Genomic DNA, 16,388 nt, shown 5'->3' with positions numbered 1-16,388 from the left:
AGAGACAGAGCATGAACAGGGGAGGGGCAGAAAGAGAGGGAGACACAGAATTGGAAGCAGGCTCCAGGCTCTGATCTGTCAGCAGAGAGCCCAATGTGGGGCTCGAACCCACGAACCATGAGATCATGACCTGAGCTGAAGTTGGACACTTAACAGACTGAGCCACCCAGGCACCCTTCTATATATCTATTGATGATCTGCAGAAGCTTATGTTCTTGGGATAATGTTTTCAAATGTATAATAAGTTAAAATGTATAGGAAAAGGAAATTATGTGGAAATAGAGTTTTCAAAAATTTTTTAAAAAGATTAGTGATATAGCAATAAATCTGCTTCTGTTAGAATATTAAATAACAAAATATAATGGTAGGCCTACTAACTATTATGACTTCAAGGTACTGATGAGAATAAATGATATTTTGAGATATCCACGCCAAATATGTGATATGAAAATATCTGATTTCTGCTGGGGACCAAATTAACTATGCTAATCTGTGGTTTGTTGCCTACATTCATAATGGAAGGAAATGCTAATTCTAGTTAGAGGTTTGTGAAAATAGAGATGTGATTTTATTTTCCATCCAAGTTTGGCACCCACAAATTCAGTCCATTCTATTCACGGACCTGAGCCCTAAAGGGATGGTCTGCAAATTGAAATCGCAAGCACACCTTTGCACGTATTCAAGAAAGTGCAGTTTTCTAGGGAAAGGGTCCATTCCATAGCTTTTATGAAATTCTCAAAAGGTTCTTGTCTCAAAAGATTGAGTCACAAATTGGGGTGGAGGTGGAGAAAGACATTAGTTTTCCTGTGAAGTTGTACTCATTCTCATAAACGATGATAAATGAATGATTTGTTTTCATTAAAGTAGTATATTTGCAAATTGATACCTGTCACTTTCTGAATTCATTCAACAAATATTTAGGGAGCATCTCCTATGTCCCAGGAACTGTTTTACATGCCAGGGATATAAGCTCAAGAACAAAACTGACCAAATATCCCACTTGTCAAGGGGTTTACAAATATATAATATAAAAACAAATATGTAAATATAATAAATACATATAATTTCAAGTATTGGTAAGAAATCAGTGGCCAGATCTCTCAAGTTTTCTAATTTATTTTGTTTTTAATTTTTTTTAACGTTTTATTTTTATTTTTGAGACAGAGAGAGACAGAGCATGAATGGGGGAGGGGCAGAGAGAGAGGGAGACACAGAATTGGAAGCAGGCTCCAGGCTCTGAGCCATCAGCCCAGAGCCCGACGCGGGGCTCGAACTCACGGGCCGCGAGATCGTGACCTGAGCTGAAGTCGGCCGCTCAACCGACTGAGCCACCCAGGCGCCCCTCAAGTTTTCTAATTTATTCAACGACCATTTCTGCTGCTCATAGACTGAGTTTTTTTACTAATGATAATACTTTTCATTCATATAATCTTGAGTTGGTTCTTTTTATTAGATGTACTGTTTACCTCTGTCTGAGGATATATTAATGATGCTATTCTAAATTTTTTGTACTGTTTATTTTTGAGAGAGAGAGAGAGAGAGTGAGAGACAGAGTGCAAGTTGGGGAGGGGCAGAGAGAGAGGGAGACACAGAATCTGAAGCAGGCTCCAGGCTCTGAGCTGCAGCACAGAGCCCAGTGCAGGGCTTGAACCCATGGACTGCAACCTGAGCCGAAGTCGGTTGCTTAACCGACTGAGCCACGCAGGTGCCCCATTAATGTTGGTATTCTCAAATCCTTTTGTGTTTCCTCTGTTAACTGTGTCATTGACTATAAGCTGTTATATTTGTTTTTTATTTTCTGTCCTGAATAGAATTGGCTTTCTCACTCCATTTGGTCATTCCTGAGTGCAATTTATCTTTGTAGTTGAGATTTGACTTGCTTCTGGTTTCTGGTCCTAAGGAAGAGGTGAAATGAACCACGGGGCTTGTTATTGGTGACAGGTCCCCCTGAGAGTTAAAGAAGAGGTGGGAGGTGACTTCTAATGGCTAGTCAGAGTGTATACCCTTCCTCCAGGGCTCTGGGACCCTGCCCCCTTCTAACACCAATGGCTCCTGCCTGGAAGAAAACACCCTTTGCTGCCAGATCCAAGGAGGAAGGATGTGGGGTTGATGTGCTGTCCTTGGTCCTACTGCAGTATCCCAGCTAATCACCCTGTAGGTGGCTCCAAGGCATTTCTGGTGGGGAGTGTTTGTGGAGCTACTCCCTTGGCTTTGAGCTAAGGTTGTGGATTTTCTAATTGTATCTTTTCTAATCATTCTTAGGGACTTTGGTGGAGTTTGCAGTTTGGTAGAGACTTGGCATGTTTCAATCTGCCAGCTTGAAATAGCACAACCTCTTAGGAAGGCAATTTTGTACCCCTGTTAAATCCTGGAGAAACTTAGGCAAATATGTACTAGGATATAAACAGAAAAATGTTCAAAGCAGCACTGTTTATAATCACTAAAAATTAGAAAAATCGAGTATCCACCAACAGTAGAATGAACAAATAGCGTTACACGGGTGTTTACTCTATACTTATTAAACTGAGCATTTATGTTATGTGCATTTTATGCACATTTTTAGTTCTCACAGGTATTTTTTAGTTGGGGAAAAAAATTAGATGGCTTTATTTGTAGCACTGATATGGTTATAAATAGGGCTTCCACAATAAAATTTGGGAAAAGAGAGGAGGAGGTGGCAGTTCTGTCCATGTTTTTGCCACTCAGGGCTGGGTTCTAACAGATTTTGTGATCCAGAGAGTAGGCATTAAATGTACATTTTGGTGTGAAGAGTGGATAGGTGTGTGTGTGTGTGTGTGTGTGTGTGTGTGTGTGTGTGCGTGTGAGAGAGAGAGAGAGTGAGAGAGAGAGAGAGACAGAGAGAGAGAGAGAGAGAGAGAGAGAGAGACAAAGGAGCATGTGAGAAGAAAATATTTGAATCAAACAGCAGAGATCGCCATCCCTACATTAAATAAGAATTAGTGTATTTGGTGGCACCATTACCCAGGTTTCTCTCACATCTAGCGGTCCTGTGTAGCAAATAGTTGTAGTTATTTTGCATTTTGACCCAGAAATGACCTTTTCATTTTGCAGAATTCTCAGTGAAAATTATCTGACCGAATTACGTAAAGACACATTTGAAGGCCTGCTATCCCTCCAGTATTTGTAAGTTAATCAGTTCATCATTTATTATGAGTTTTTAGTTATATTATTTATTAAAAAATACAGGGTTCAAATTAGATAATTGCAACAATTTCTTCTAACAGTAGAATTCTGTAATTCTCTGTATTAAATTCTATAACTCTGTAAGTCTGTGGGGACCCAGCCCATCTCTAGCATTAAATACCTCCTATGCATTTTCAACTTTTTAATTTTATAGACAAGATATAGGAAAAAGCCCTTCAGTTGTAGAGGAAAAGGAGTAATGAGGTCTGAGCAATTATGGACACCCATATGAACCTTGTTATGTAAGTGTTCATATACCATCTGCTTTTATTTATATTTATTATTTATGGCCCATGGATCAAATCCTGTGTATGGTCTGTCTTGATACAACCTATGAGTTCAGAATGATTTTCATGTTCTTAAAGGGCTGTAAAAGAGAAAAGAAGAGAAAGAAACAGAGAATATGTGACAGAGACCATATATGGCCTGCAAAGCCTAAAATATTTGCTGTCTGGCCTTTACAGAAAAGGTTTGAAAAAGTTGGCTTGGTAAAATGAGAGGAATTGAAGTTAACCTCAAATTGTCACCTACAAGACAAGAAAATATGGAACATTTACATTAATTTGAATGCCATTAACCCAGAATTTTTAAATAATTTAATCTAAATCAAATATTTAAATATTAAATATTTAAGCAGGTGAATTATGTAAGCAGTATTACCAAGTACATATTAAATTATCAAGAGAACAGATTAAGGATTTCAGTGTGGGAAATTTTATTAGTTTATTTTTATATTATTATTTTTTTATGTAATTTATTGTTAAGTTAGCTAACATACAGTGTGCTCTTGGCTTCAGGAGCAGATTCCTATGATCGGTGTGGAAATTCTTATGCCACCATAAAAATAGATGTTTAAAATGATGGTTAAGGGGTTGGGGCTCCTGGGTGGCTCAGTTGGTTGGGCGTCTGACTTTGACTCAGGTCGTGATCTCACAGTTTGTGGGTTCGAGCCCCGTGTCGGGCTCTGTGCTGACAGCTCAGAGCCCGGAGCCTGTTTCAGATTCTGTCTCCCTCTCTCTGCCCCTCCCCCACTCATGCTCTGTCTCTGTCTCTCTCAAAAATAAATAAACATTAAAAAAATGATGGCTAAAGGGCACGTGGCTGTCTCAGTCATTAGAGTCTGCAACTCTTGATCTCGAGGTTGTAGGTTAGAGCCCCATGTCAGGTATAGAGATTACTTAAAAAAAAATGAAATCTTTAAAAATGTAATGATGGTGAAGTGGTATAGTTAGAAATGTTTACACTAAACAAACATCAGAAATGCCTCTAACTTCGCTAATTACAGAATAAACATCTCTCCAGCCTCATTGTCAAGGAAGAAATGTTTGCATAGATCTCTGTACATTAGACATACAGAGATACTAATGTTCTTTGCTATGGAGGTTCAGTGTTTATTCTTTGCCCATGCCATCCAAAGCTGTGTATTTCATTAATCCTTTTTTTAAATTTTTTTTAATGTTTATTTATTTTTGAGAGAGAGAGAGAGACAGAGTATGAGCAGGGTAGGCACAGAGAGAGAGGGAGACACAGAATCCGAAGCGGGCTTCAGTCTCTGAGCTGTTGGCCCAGAACCCGATGCGGGGCTCGAATTCATGAGCAGTGAGATCATGACCTGAACCGAACGAAGTCAGATGCTCAATCGACTAAGCCATCCAGGCGCCCCTCATTAATCCTTATTAATGATGTGCTTTAGAAAATAGATTCTTGTTGCAAATGTGGAAGGCTTAAGAGTAGTGAGTAAAAAGAATCTCATATGACACTAAAAATAGTCCTTCAAATTATCAAACCTTCCAAGTCTTAGGGGACAACCACTTTGTATTGGTCTTCTTGGCTACCTCTGCCCTCTGGGCTCCAAACGTTACAAACACAGTTTGGAGAAAAACAAAAGAGACAAACTGCACAATGGATTGGGCCTTTCATTATTTGTACTATGAGGTACTTTGTAAGCCAATTATTTCATGTTAGGTGAAGTGTTCTCATTCATTCATTCAAAAAAAAATGTGAATCAAAACCTAAAAAAGAATGTGACAGGCCCTATGCCCAGTACCATAGGCACGCAGATGGTTAAGACAGGCTTCCCACCCTTGTAGGAACTCATGATTTCACAGGGAAAATAAACAGAAGCTTCAACCATAACGCATAAGCACTAAATGAATGATGAAGCACTGACAAAGTGCAGAAGAGGGAGCCACAAAGTCATAAAACCACATGTCTTTTCAGTCATTTTGCTCCTTGTACTCACTACCCAGCTGTTAATTTATTTTATAAATATTTGAGTTTGTTCTTTGTCCATGCATCAGTTTTAAACACAGTAGACAACGCAGATGAGCAAGACTAGTCCATACTTTCATGGAGTTTATGCCCAGAGGAAATGGAATGCCAGAATCACTATATTAAGAAGAAATTGGGGCCCCTGACCGGCTGAGTCAGTAGAGCATGCGACTCTTGACCTCAGGGTCGTGAGTTCAAGCCCCAGGTTGGGCGTGGAGTCTACTTTACAAAATTCAAAGAAGGAGAAGAAGGAGGAGGAGGAGAGGGGGAGGGGAAGAAATGGATCTGGGCAATGAGAAGTATAAGTTGTTTTTGGAACATAGAAGAGGGGGGAAGACTTCAAGTTGGATCAGAGAAGTTACTAGAGAAATGCTGTTTGAACAGAACCTTGAATGGCTATGACGTATCATCAGATAGACATCTTGGGGAAAATATGCTTGCAAAATAGAGTGAGTGAAAGGCAAAATGCATGAGAAATTTCTTTGGTATCTGTAGAGTAGGAAACTAGAGCCAGATTTAGGATTTTGAAGGCCTTGGATAATATGCCAAGCTACCGTGTTATCACAGCTGTGCTCTAGGACAAACTTTAGACTGCACCAGGGTAACTTGGAGGCCTTGTCAGAACACAGGTTCCACCTCCATAGTTCCTGATTCACTCAGTCCGGAGTAGAGCTGAGAATTTGCATCTTGAGTAAGTTCCCAAGTGACTCTGATATTTGAGAACGACTCCTGGAGAATAAATCTGGTGACTGTGTGCAGTATAGATTAGAATGGGAGAGACCAGAGATGACAATGCCAGTCAGAAGATGGTGGTACCCATGTAGGTGGAAAGTGAGGGACTCAGCTGAAATCAATGGAAAAAAGAGGGTCAACTATAATCAAGGATGGATGTTTCCAAATAAAAATCCAGTACCATGTTGTTTTTTTTGTTGGCCCCACTTGCAACTGAAGCAGTTGATAAATTCATAGACCGTTTGGGCAATGTACAACCAAAAATAAATTTCTATTAATATGATAATCTAATTCTGAGTTCGTTCAAAGTTAGGTATTGATTAGAGGAGTAACTTCTTTTCAAGTTAAATGAAAAGGTATCTTTTATCTCTTCTGGTATTGCCTTGGTGTCGAGAAATAGAACTAAACCAGGAAGGTGTGCTAATGTGAGAATATCCCTTTTAATATTAGAAATTATATGTGGAGATCACAACTTTGAGCTCATAATTTAGAAATTGATGAGGCCACAAAAAGTCATTTAATCAATTCTTTAGCTCTCAGGAAAGATTACTTCCAAGATCTATCAAGATCTATAGTTGTATGTTTTATGTATGAAGATCACAAAGGTGAGACTCTTAAGAAAGGTGAGGGCAGGGTTAGGGGCTCTGGAAGGTTCAAATAACAATTCCTAATACTCAGAGTTTAGCCAAAAGCTACTTATTCAATACTATCATCCTACTAATTAGATAGCTTATGGCTAATTGAGGCAATATTTTCCTTTTCCTTTTCCTAGAGATTTATCCTGCAATAAAATACAATCTATTGAAAGACGTACATTTGAATCACTACCTTTTTTGCAGTTTATGTAAGTTACAAATATAATTTCATTATATTTGGAATTTTTATTAAACTTCATTGTAAACCTCTTTGTTATTCATTTTGAATGAATGAAACTTTATTAGTCGAAAGCTACTAAAATTATGTAGCAAATCTTTTTTGTCTGTGGCAAAGTTTGGTGTGAGAGTTATTATAGAGATCAGAGTGAATCGTTCTCTGCCAGGGTGATTTTGCATCCAGGTGACACTTGGTAGTGTCTAGAGACATTTTTGATTGTCAGACTGTAGATGTGCTCCTGGCCTCTAGTGGGTGGAGGCCAGGGCTGCTGTCACACCCTACAGTTCACAGGGCAGCACCCCCCCCCATAACAAAGATTATCCAACCATAAATCTCAACAGTGCTAAAGTTGTGAAACATTTTTCTAGAGAAATAAACTTACTTCTCTAGAAAAAAATACTTACTTAACACAAGTATTTATTGAGCATTTACTGATTTGTATCTAATGCACCACATGTATAAACATGAAAGTATAAATCTTTCATGCAAATATTTTTTTAAAAAGGCAAGTATCTTTCATAGTGAGATTTCTTTAGTGTATGGAGAGAGTATTGTGGTTATGTTTCATTATCTATAAATTAGAATCACTGCCAAAGGATAAATATTCTGAAAATATCTTGTTTTTCTTCTTCGTTTGTGTCTTGTTTTTTTTGTTTTTGTTTTTTTTTTGTTTTGTTTTTTTGGTGTGTGTAGAAATCTTGGTTGCAATTTACTCACCGAACTGAGCTTTGGAACATTTCAGGCCTGGCATGGAATGCAGTTTTTACACAAGCTGTAAGTGAAATAGAAAATGAATACATGTTAAAAAAAAAAAAAAACTACATGTAAAAATATCATAGAGTGACTGGTTAGGTGTGTGTTAATAAACCCAGTATGAATTCTGGAAAGTAGGTCTTAAAATCCATTTTTTTTTTCAAATGAGGAAACTAAGGTACAAAGAGGCCAAGAGACTTGTCTTAACTCCTAAATGGCACTCTCTGCCCTCCCTCGTACCCAGCTTTGTGTGGGCAATGAAAGCCCCAAGCAAGTAACACCCAAGTCAGTATTATCATGGGAATTCGTGACAGTGATGCTTCCCCAAGGTGTGCATGGTCCTTGAAATCCACTTTTGAATTTAACTTTGATTCCGGCTCATGTGCAAGTTTCCTATGCAAAAGAGAACTTCAAAGAACTAAGTTTAGCACAGAGTTCTCCAGGCAGCAAAAGGTGTGGGTGCTTCCTCAGCCATCAGGAAAGCGGAAAGAACTCCTGAAAACCTGCCACAGGGCACTGCTCTCCATGTGCTTTCTTTCCTGACCTCTCTTCAATTAAGAAGTGTGTTATTCCCTTTCAGCCGGAACATTCTGTGATTTCTCTGTAAAAAAGCAAATCATACTGGGCATGTTCAGTGGCCTGAGGGGGATGTTTAGACTCAAGGTTGAAGACCCTCCTCTAAAGCAGACGCTGGAAAAGACTGTCTTACTGTCTTGTGGTTCAGAAGTCCGATTGCACAGCTTATCTTCCGTTAGATGAAAGTGTTTACGGTGTGTCTGGAGCTGGAGTAAGTTCCTGCGGGTGCCCAAGAGCAGGGGCCTCCTCTCTCCTCTCATTAATTTGCTGATGCCTAACTTGGGGAAAGAATACTGAGGGTCAGTTTTTTGTTTTGCCAGCATGCCAGAGAACGGGCTCATTGAGTTTCTCCACCAAGAGGTTTTAGTGGTGTCAATATAATGTCTTAAAACTCACCACCTCTACTAAGCATCTTATAACACCAAGAGTCTCTTCTAAGAATCTGAATTTCATAGTCATGTAGGCAATACAGGACAAAATAGGGTGGAATCCGTTGATAACAATGAATGAATTCATTGAAAAACAATCCGTGCCACGCGCACTCTATGTCGACCATGTACTAAGTACTGGGGGTACAAAGAATATACAGGGACTGTCCCCAAGAATCTTTCATACTGGAAAAAGGAGAAAAAGATGGCCTTTTTCTTGTAATTTACTAAGATATTTGTAAACTGATGGAAACTCCTGTCTTGCCCGACTGAGATCTCTATCAGTTAACCATTTGTTTTCTTTCCTTTCCTTTGTCCTGGAGCAGCCAGAATCACACATATCCCACCTGGGGCGGGGGCATGTGCTAACTTGTATTTTGCCCTCAACTTGCCCCATGCTCCCTCATCAATCTTGCATGACAGAAAAAGGTAACTAAAGAACCAGAGCTAGCTGGTATTGAGAATAAATTAATACTCATGTCATGTGTGTTATGCCCAGAATTCGTGATCCCCAAATACCGCCAGGGAGCCGAGTCCGATGTAAAAGCAAAAGAGCCTTTATTCGAGCTAGCTCGAGCTCAATCCCCTACCTGCACTGACACAGCGGTGAGATACCGGGGAGAGAGGGCGAGTTTCAAAAGGACAAAGGTTTTACTGGGGCCTAGTGGCAGTTGGTGAGGTAATGGCTGCGGCCTCAGCTGATTGGCTGGGGAAGGGTCCTGGGGAAGAGTCCTGTTAGGCAGTTGGGGGGGGGGGTTACTCAAGGGGAGGAGGTGTGATCAAGGTGAAGGACACGGAACAAGATGGAGTCGGCAGGCGTAGGCCCGCCCTTTCAATGTGGTTTGAATAGAGCTGTACTACTAAAACGAATTCACAGTTAACTTCCAACAAATTATCACAGTACAGTAAGTGTGTATTGGAGGTTGGGCTCCTTGTTTGGGGCCAAACTTTTCTTTTCTTTTCTATTTTTAACGTTTATTTATTTATTCTGAGAGAAAGAGAGCGTGCGCAGGGGAGATGCCATCCCGTGAATTCAGTCACGTTATTGCCTATGTGACTTATTACTGGGGTGTTTATAAGTTGAAACAGTATTTTCTCCAGCATTAAATAAGTTTGTAAACCTTTTGGGCCCCAGCTGAGGTGGATTTATCTTGAACTGACTGAAGCTTAAACGTCAGGTCTCCTCACTTACATAGGCCCCTTCCAAAGTCTTGGGAGGGACCCTCGCAATTCCTGTATGCATAATTTTGCATGTTTTGATGAGGCAGGATTTCCCAAAGTAGATGAGGTTCAGACCCTACAAGGCCTTGATTCACCCCTGGGTTTCAGGTAATTCTATCTCAGTAAGTTTTTTGAATGAAGCCTCTTAAGTTATGGATAAACACTGAGTGAACACGTTAGCGGTGTGGTAAAGTCTATTTTGAATCTGAAATCCACCTCAAAGCCGTGCCAAGAGTTTATTAATAAGGTACCACTTTTTGAATGGTAGTAATAATCCTATTTCTTTCAGATGAAATCAGGAATGAAATCTATTATGGAAAACCAACAGTGGTTGATAATCCTAAATGTTAAGTATCGTGTTTTTTTTTCCTGACTTTAAAGTGCTTCTCCTTCATTCACCTACACAGGTCCAGACTGGTGGCTTATTTTAAAAAATTCACTTCATTGGTTCTAACAGTACGAGCTCCATGATTTTAGAAGCTGAAGGACTCTACGATGTAGAAAGGCTGTACCTTATCGGGATAGAGCACATTCACATGCTGGCTCGTCTGTGGCGCATCCGTATTGTGCCAAGAACATAAGGTCTAAGGGAGAATAAGGACAATCTAAGCCTTACCCCTTTTGAATTATTGTTGAGAATATCATTGAGGTAGGTGTGGCCACCCTCTGAAGGCAAACTCGAGCCGCAGTCACAGACACGCCCTAACGCTCCCCCAGTCAACCGGCATCTGCTTCCTTTTAGACAGCTGTGTGCCCACAAACGTTGACACACTTGAGGATATTGTCATCGCTTTTTGGTATGTACTGGAAATCCTGGCAGCTTCTTCTCAGATTCAGAAAGGCATAAACGTTAAGGATGAAGATAACAACTCAGGGCTGTCCTTTTGGGGTGACTTAGGGTAACTCTTATTATTTTCCGTGTGTGGTAGTTCAAAAGCTTTGCCATAGTCATACCCAACTATTACTTTTCTTCTCCCAGCTGCATCTGATTCTTCCCACGTATATACCAAGGCATCTTCTTTCTCTGGGAAGCATGGTAGTTGCTCCTCCGCCCCATATCATTTCTTTAATACCTACCTCTATTAGGTATTTACTGCGCTCCGGCACTATGCTAAGACCTTTCGCTTGTGCTGCAAGTAAGACAATGTGTCTTAAACTCTTAGAATAGAGCCTGGCACGTGGGAAATGCTCCGGACGTGGCCCCTCACACGGCACTTCATTTTCGTTTTTCCAGCAACTCTTGTGATACAGGTAGTATTATCCTCATTTTGGGGATGAGGAAGTTGAAACTCAGAGACATCGGGTGACTTGCCTAGGTTCACACTGTCAATAAGTGACAGAACCACTTAAGAAGCTTCGCGAGTAATACAATTCCGCATTCCCTGGCACTAGGTAGGACCTGAATGACAACTGGCCTTTTGGGCGTCGTCCCTTGGAGTCAGCTTCTCCCTGGAATAGGACCTTTCGAGCAGGGAGCTCGTTTTCCCTATGCTTCTGGAGCTCCTGGCCATGCCACCTATGGGCATCCCCAGGCTTCCTGCTCACCGCCTGGTGCAAATATCACGTCGTCACTGCTAGGCACCCGCTCTGTGCCCAGCCTTATGCTAGGTGCTTTGCACATGCTCTTTCCTTTAATCCTCAAGTTGCCTTATGAGGTAAATGCTGCTAAAAAGACTCGGAGACTTAAGTTCGTTACTTAAGTCCCTTCACCAGGAAGTGACAGCCAGAATTCAGACCTAGGTCTGCCTGATTCCAGGGCCCTTGCTTCTTGGGCTGGTCCTCACTGCCAGAAACTCCTCTTCAAGGCTATTCTCAGAACTTTAATTAAAACATAGGCTCACCATTTCAGATTCTTTAGGCTTCGCCCAACCCCTGAGAAAGGATTTACGTGATGCCGTTAGATGTCTTGCATTGAGGAGCTTCACATGGGGAGTCATGTTCTCATGGCTCATGGACCTATGTAGATGAATAAAGGAAAGGGGTTATTCTATCCCCAAGTACTTCAAACATACCGGAGTAGGGTCTAGATCGCTCTACTTATTTCTTCAACTGCTTTCCTCTAAGGAACCAGTTTTCCCTCCATGCCTTGGGATTCCAGCATAGAGAGTTTGGAGTTTGTCCTATTTGAAATTTATTGTCACTGCCTGCTTTGGACATTTTTTCAGCTAAAGCTGTTAGGATTTCAGTACATTCAGGGCAGTGGTGGCAAGCTTCCGTCCTCAAGTCTTCTCTGTCTCCTCAGTTAATAGAAAGGAAACGTAGCCCATCTGTCTGGACCTCTGTAGAAGAATTTGGAGAAAAAAAAATAACACGTAAGAAATGTTCCCTTATTTTGTGAGCTACCTTTAGTCTGTCCCGTTGCTCTGCAACAGAAAGCTTTTGCAAAAATACTTGAGTTTTCCTCTTCAAATAAGATACAGTTTTTTAAAAAACAAAAAAAAAAATATCTAGAACAGTATTTCTTCAACTTTGATTATGAGACAGTCTTGGAGGATAACTGTTGTTATGTTTTACTCCCATCAAGATAAGCCCACGAATGTCCAAAAGCCAATAGACTGAGTCAGCACACCTTTTATCTGTAAAATGAGGGAATTGAACGGAAATGGAGATGATCTCTGGTGCAATGTCCACCGTTCGTTCGTATCGCAGTCTGTGGAAAAACAATTGCTGTCGGTCCAGCAGATGTAACCTGTCGGGTCAGTTCTCATTCTCCCCTTGGCTCAGGCACAATCGCTCCGTGAAGAAAAGGCGGCACTAAAGACAGGAGGAAATAGGATAATTTGGAGTGGCCTGTATTTTGTTTTCACTACAGGTAAACACGGGGCATTCATCTCAGCAGGAGGGCTGCCTGGTAAGAGGAAGCACTGAGCCGATGGGTATAAGGCCATGGGTGAGCTACCAGGAAAGAGGGGGGGACAGTGGGGGTAGAGCACTGAGATAGTTGGGGGGAAGGATAACAAACTACTAAATTGTTTTGGCTGCATAATTCTTCATAGTCTTTCTTAATAGGGAGCCGGGGGTGGGCGCGGGGGGGGGGGGGAGCGGTGGGCAGGGGAAGACACACACGTGGAAGAGCTTACTTGCACAGAGCCCACCAGTAAGCTTGTAGGTATTAATGCCATTGTTATTTTTTCAAAGCCAAAGGACATTCAGAGCCTCAAGGTTGAGGAACTGTGTTTAACCAGACATGTGACACTCACGTTCTTTCTCTTCATAACATTGTCTGACTGGATATTAACTAGTGTTACACAAACCCGACATGTTAATGGGCCTGAAAAAACGTAGAAGAATGGGCTGGAATAGGAAGAATAGGGGAGTTTCCAAGGCAAGAACAAAAATGCATGGCTCCCCGCCGCACCGCTAACTCCCTCTGACCTCCGTTGTGGAAGAGTTTGAATCTTCGCTCCCCTTTTCTCCACCTACTAACATGTTTGGTCTTCTGGCAACTGGTTCTCTATTTATCACAACGTGGTTCTTTTTTTTTTTTTTTTTTTTTTTTTCAAATTGAGATATAGTCCGCATAATAGAATATGCAACATTATAAAGTATATAGTCCAATGGTATACTTTGATAGACAATAATCACTGCTAATTCCAGAACATTGTCATCACCCCCCTCAAAAGAAATACCATACCCATCAGCCTTTACTCCCCATTCTCCCCTCCTCCCAGGCCCCTGGCAACAACTAATTTACCTTCTGCCCCTATGGATTTGCCTGTTCTGGACATTTCATTGAAATGTGTGTCTAGTTTCTTTCACAGAGCTTGTTGGCTTCAAGATTTATCCGGTTGTAGCATGTTTCAGTACTTCATTCTTTTTTTTAATGTTTCTTTATTTTTGAAAGAGAGCGCGCACACAAGCGGGGAAGGGGCAGAGACAGAGGGGGACAGAGGATCCAAAACCACAGAGCCTGATGTAGAGCTCGAACTCATGAACTGTGAGATGACGACCTGAGCCAAAGTCAGATGCTTAACCGACTGAGCCACCCAGGTGCTCCAATCACATTTTGTTCATCCATTCATGAGTTATTGGACATTTGGATTATTTTGACTTTTTGGCTCTTATGAATAATGCTGCTATGAGTATTCACGTACAAGTTTTTGTGTGGTCATATGTTTTTAATTCTCTTGGGTACATACCTACGAGTGGAATTGCTGGGTCATGTAGTAACTCTATATTTAACCCTTTTGAGGAACTGCCAAACTGTTTTCCACAGTGACTACACCATTTTACATTCCCACCAATGTATGAAGATTCTGGTTTCCCCAAATCTTGCTACCACTTATCATTGTCTCTCTGTTCCATCATAGCCATCTTAGTGAGTGTAGAGTAGTATCTCATTGTAGCTTTGATTTATATTTCCCTAATGACCTAAGACATTGAGCATCTTTTCATGTGCTTATTGGCCATTCATGTATTTTCTTTGGCGAAATGTCTCTTCAAATCCTTTACCCATTGAAACATTTGATTATTTGTCTTTTTCCTGAGTTTTAAGAGTTCTTTATATATTCTGGGTATTCTGGATGCTAGACTTGTATCAGACATATGATAGTTTTGGGTTGTTTTTTTATTTTTAAATAAAGTCCAGTTTATCTATTTTTCCTTTGGTTTGTTGTGCTTTTGGTGTCATGTCTAAGAAACTGTTGCCTAAATCCAAGGTCATAAAGATTTCTCTCCTGAGAGTTTTATAGCTTGAGCTCTTCCATTTAGGTCTTTGACTCATTTTGAGTTAATATTTATATATGGTGTGAAGTGTAGGAATCCAACTACATTATTTTGTATGGGGATATACGGTTGTCCCAGCATCATTTGAAAACACTAGTCTTCCCACATTGAATGGTGTTGGCACCCTTGTTGAAAATCAGTGGGCCATAAATGTGAGGATTTCTTCCTGGACTGTCAGTTCTGTTCCATCAGCTTACATGTCTGTTCTTATGCCAGTACCACACCGTGATTACTGTAGTTTTGAAGTAGGTTTTGAAACCAGGGCGTGTGAGTCTCCCCATTTTGTTGTTCGTTGTCAAAATCGTTTTGGAGCTCCTGGGTAGCTCAGTTGGTTAAGTGGCCGGCTCTTGATTTCAGCTCAGGTCATGACCTCATGGTTTGTGAGATGGAACCCCGTGTTGCCATCTGCACTGACAGCATGGAGCCTGCTTGGGATGCTCCCTCTCCTTCTCCCTCTGCCCCTCCCCTGCTCACACTTTTCCCCACTCACACTCGCTCATGTTTGCTCTTCTGCACGGGTGTGTATGCTCGCTGTCTCTCAAAATGGATAGATAAACTTTTTTTTTTTTTTTTTAAAGATCACTTTGGCTATTCTCGGTCCCTTGAATTGACATACAGATTTTAGAATCAGCTTGCCAATTTTTGGAAAGAAGTCAGTTGGGGGTTTGATAGGGATTATACTGAAACCACAGTTCAATCTGGGGTATAGTGCCATTTTCACAGTATTTTCTTCTGATCCGTGAACATGGCATATCTTTACATTTATTTCAATCTTCTTTAATTTCTTTCAACAACGTTTTGTGGTTTTTAGTGTGATTCTTGCACTTCTTTGGTTAAATGTTTTCCTAAGTATTTTATTCTTTTGAGTACTGTTATACATGGAATTGTTTTCTTAATTTCATCTTTGGAATAGTCATTGCTGATGTCTAGAAATAAAGCTAATTTTTACATATCGATCTTGTGTCCTGTAACGTTGCTGAACTCATTTATTAGTGCTAAGGTTTTTTTTCTACATGCCCAGGAATACGTCTTGTGGTCTTCTAGTTACCCAGGAAGATGTTGGAGCATTTCAAAGTCCCTATGGGCATCTCATTTCTCAGCTTTTTCCTTTTAGGCTTTTTGTTTAGGCTATTTTTTGTCTTGTGATCAATTGCCTCACATAGCTGCCAGATTAAAACATTTATCTATAATTGTTTTCAAAAAATGCCCCTTGGGAAGAGGCTGTTTTAGCACTGTGCAGTTCTCAGTGAGGTCAAGGGCAAGGCTTTCAAGTGAAGTTTTTTAGGGACCCCACTAGACAGGTAAAACAATGACAGTTTGTTCTTTGGGAATGAGGCTTTAAGGAACTTCAGCTCCATTTTGTTCCCCTGGGATGTGGGCAATTTTTAAGGCTATCATCAGGATGGAGAGCAGAGGTTGAGGACAAGTTAAAACAACAGAGCTCACTGTTCTTATAGAAATTAGTAATTTTTTCTTTAATACATGCTCTCCGGGTTGCTGCAAGCCCATTGGGTAAAATTTCCAAAGTTCTGAGAAAGTTGATTTTGACCATTTTTGCTAGTTGTTGTTGTTGTTGTTGTTGTTGCTTTTATGGAAGGATGAATT

General features: G+C 40.6%; 1 pseudogene; it reads left to right on the top strand.

Moving 5' to 3' along the window:
• LOC124522185 (leucine-rich repeat-containing protein 37A2-like) overlaps window positions 1-16,388 on the top strand; it is a 334,305-nt pseudogene that overhangs the window by 3,689 nt on the left and 314,228 nt on the right.

The sequence above is a fragment of the Lynx rufus genome, unplaced genomic scaffold, assembly GCF_022079265.1.
Source record: "Lynx rufus isolate CCGP_SWC_20201006 ecotype Redwood Valley unplaced genomic scaffold, mLynRuf1.p SCAF_34, whole genome shotgun sequence".
Lineage (NCBI taxonomy): Eukaryota > Metazoa > Chordata > Mammalia > Carnivora > Felidae > Lynx > Lynx rufus.
The sequence above is the reverse complement of the archived record's forward strand: the minus strand, read 5'-3'. Positions and strand labels throughout refer to the sequence as shown.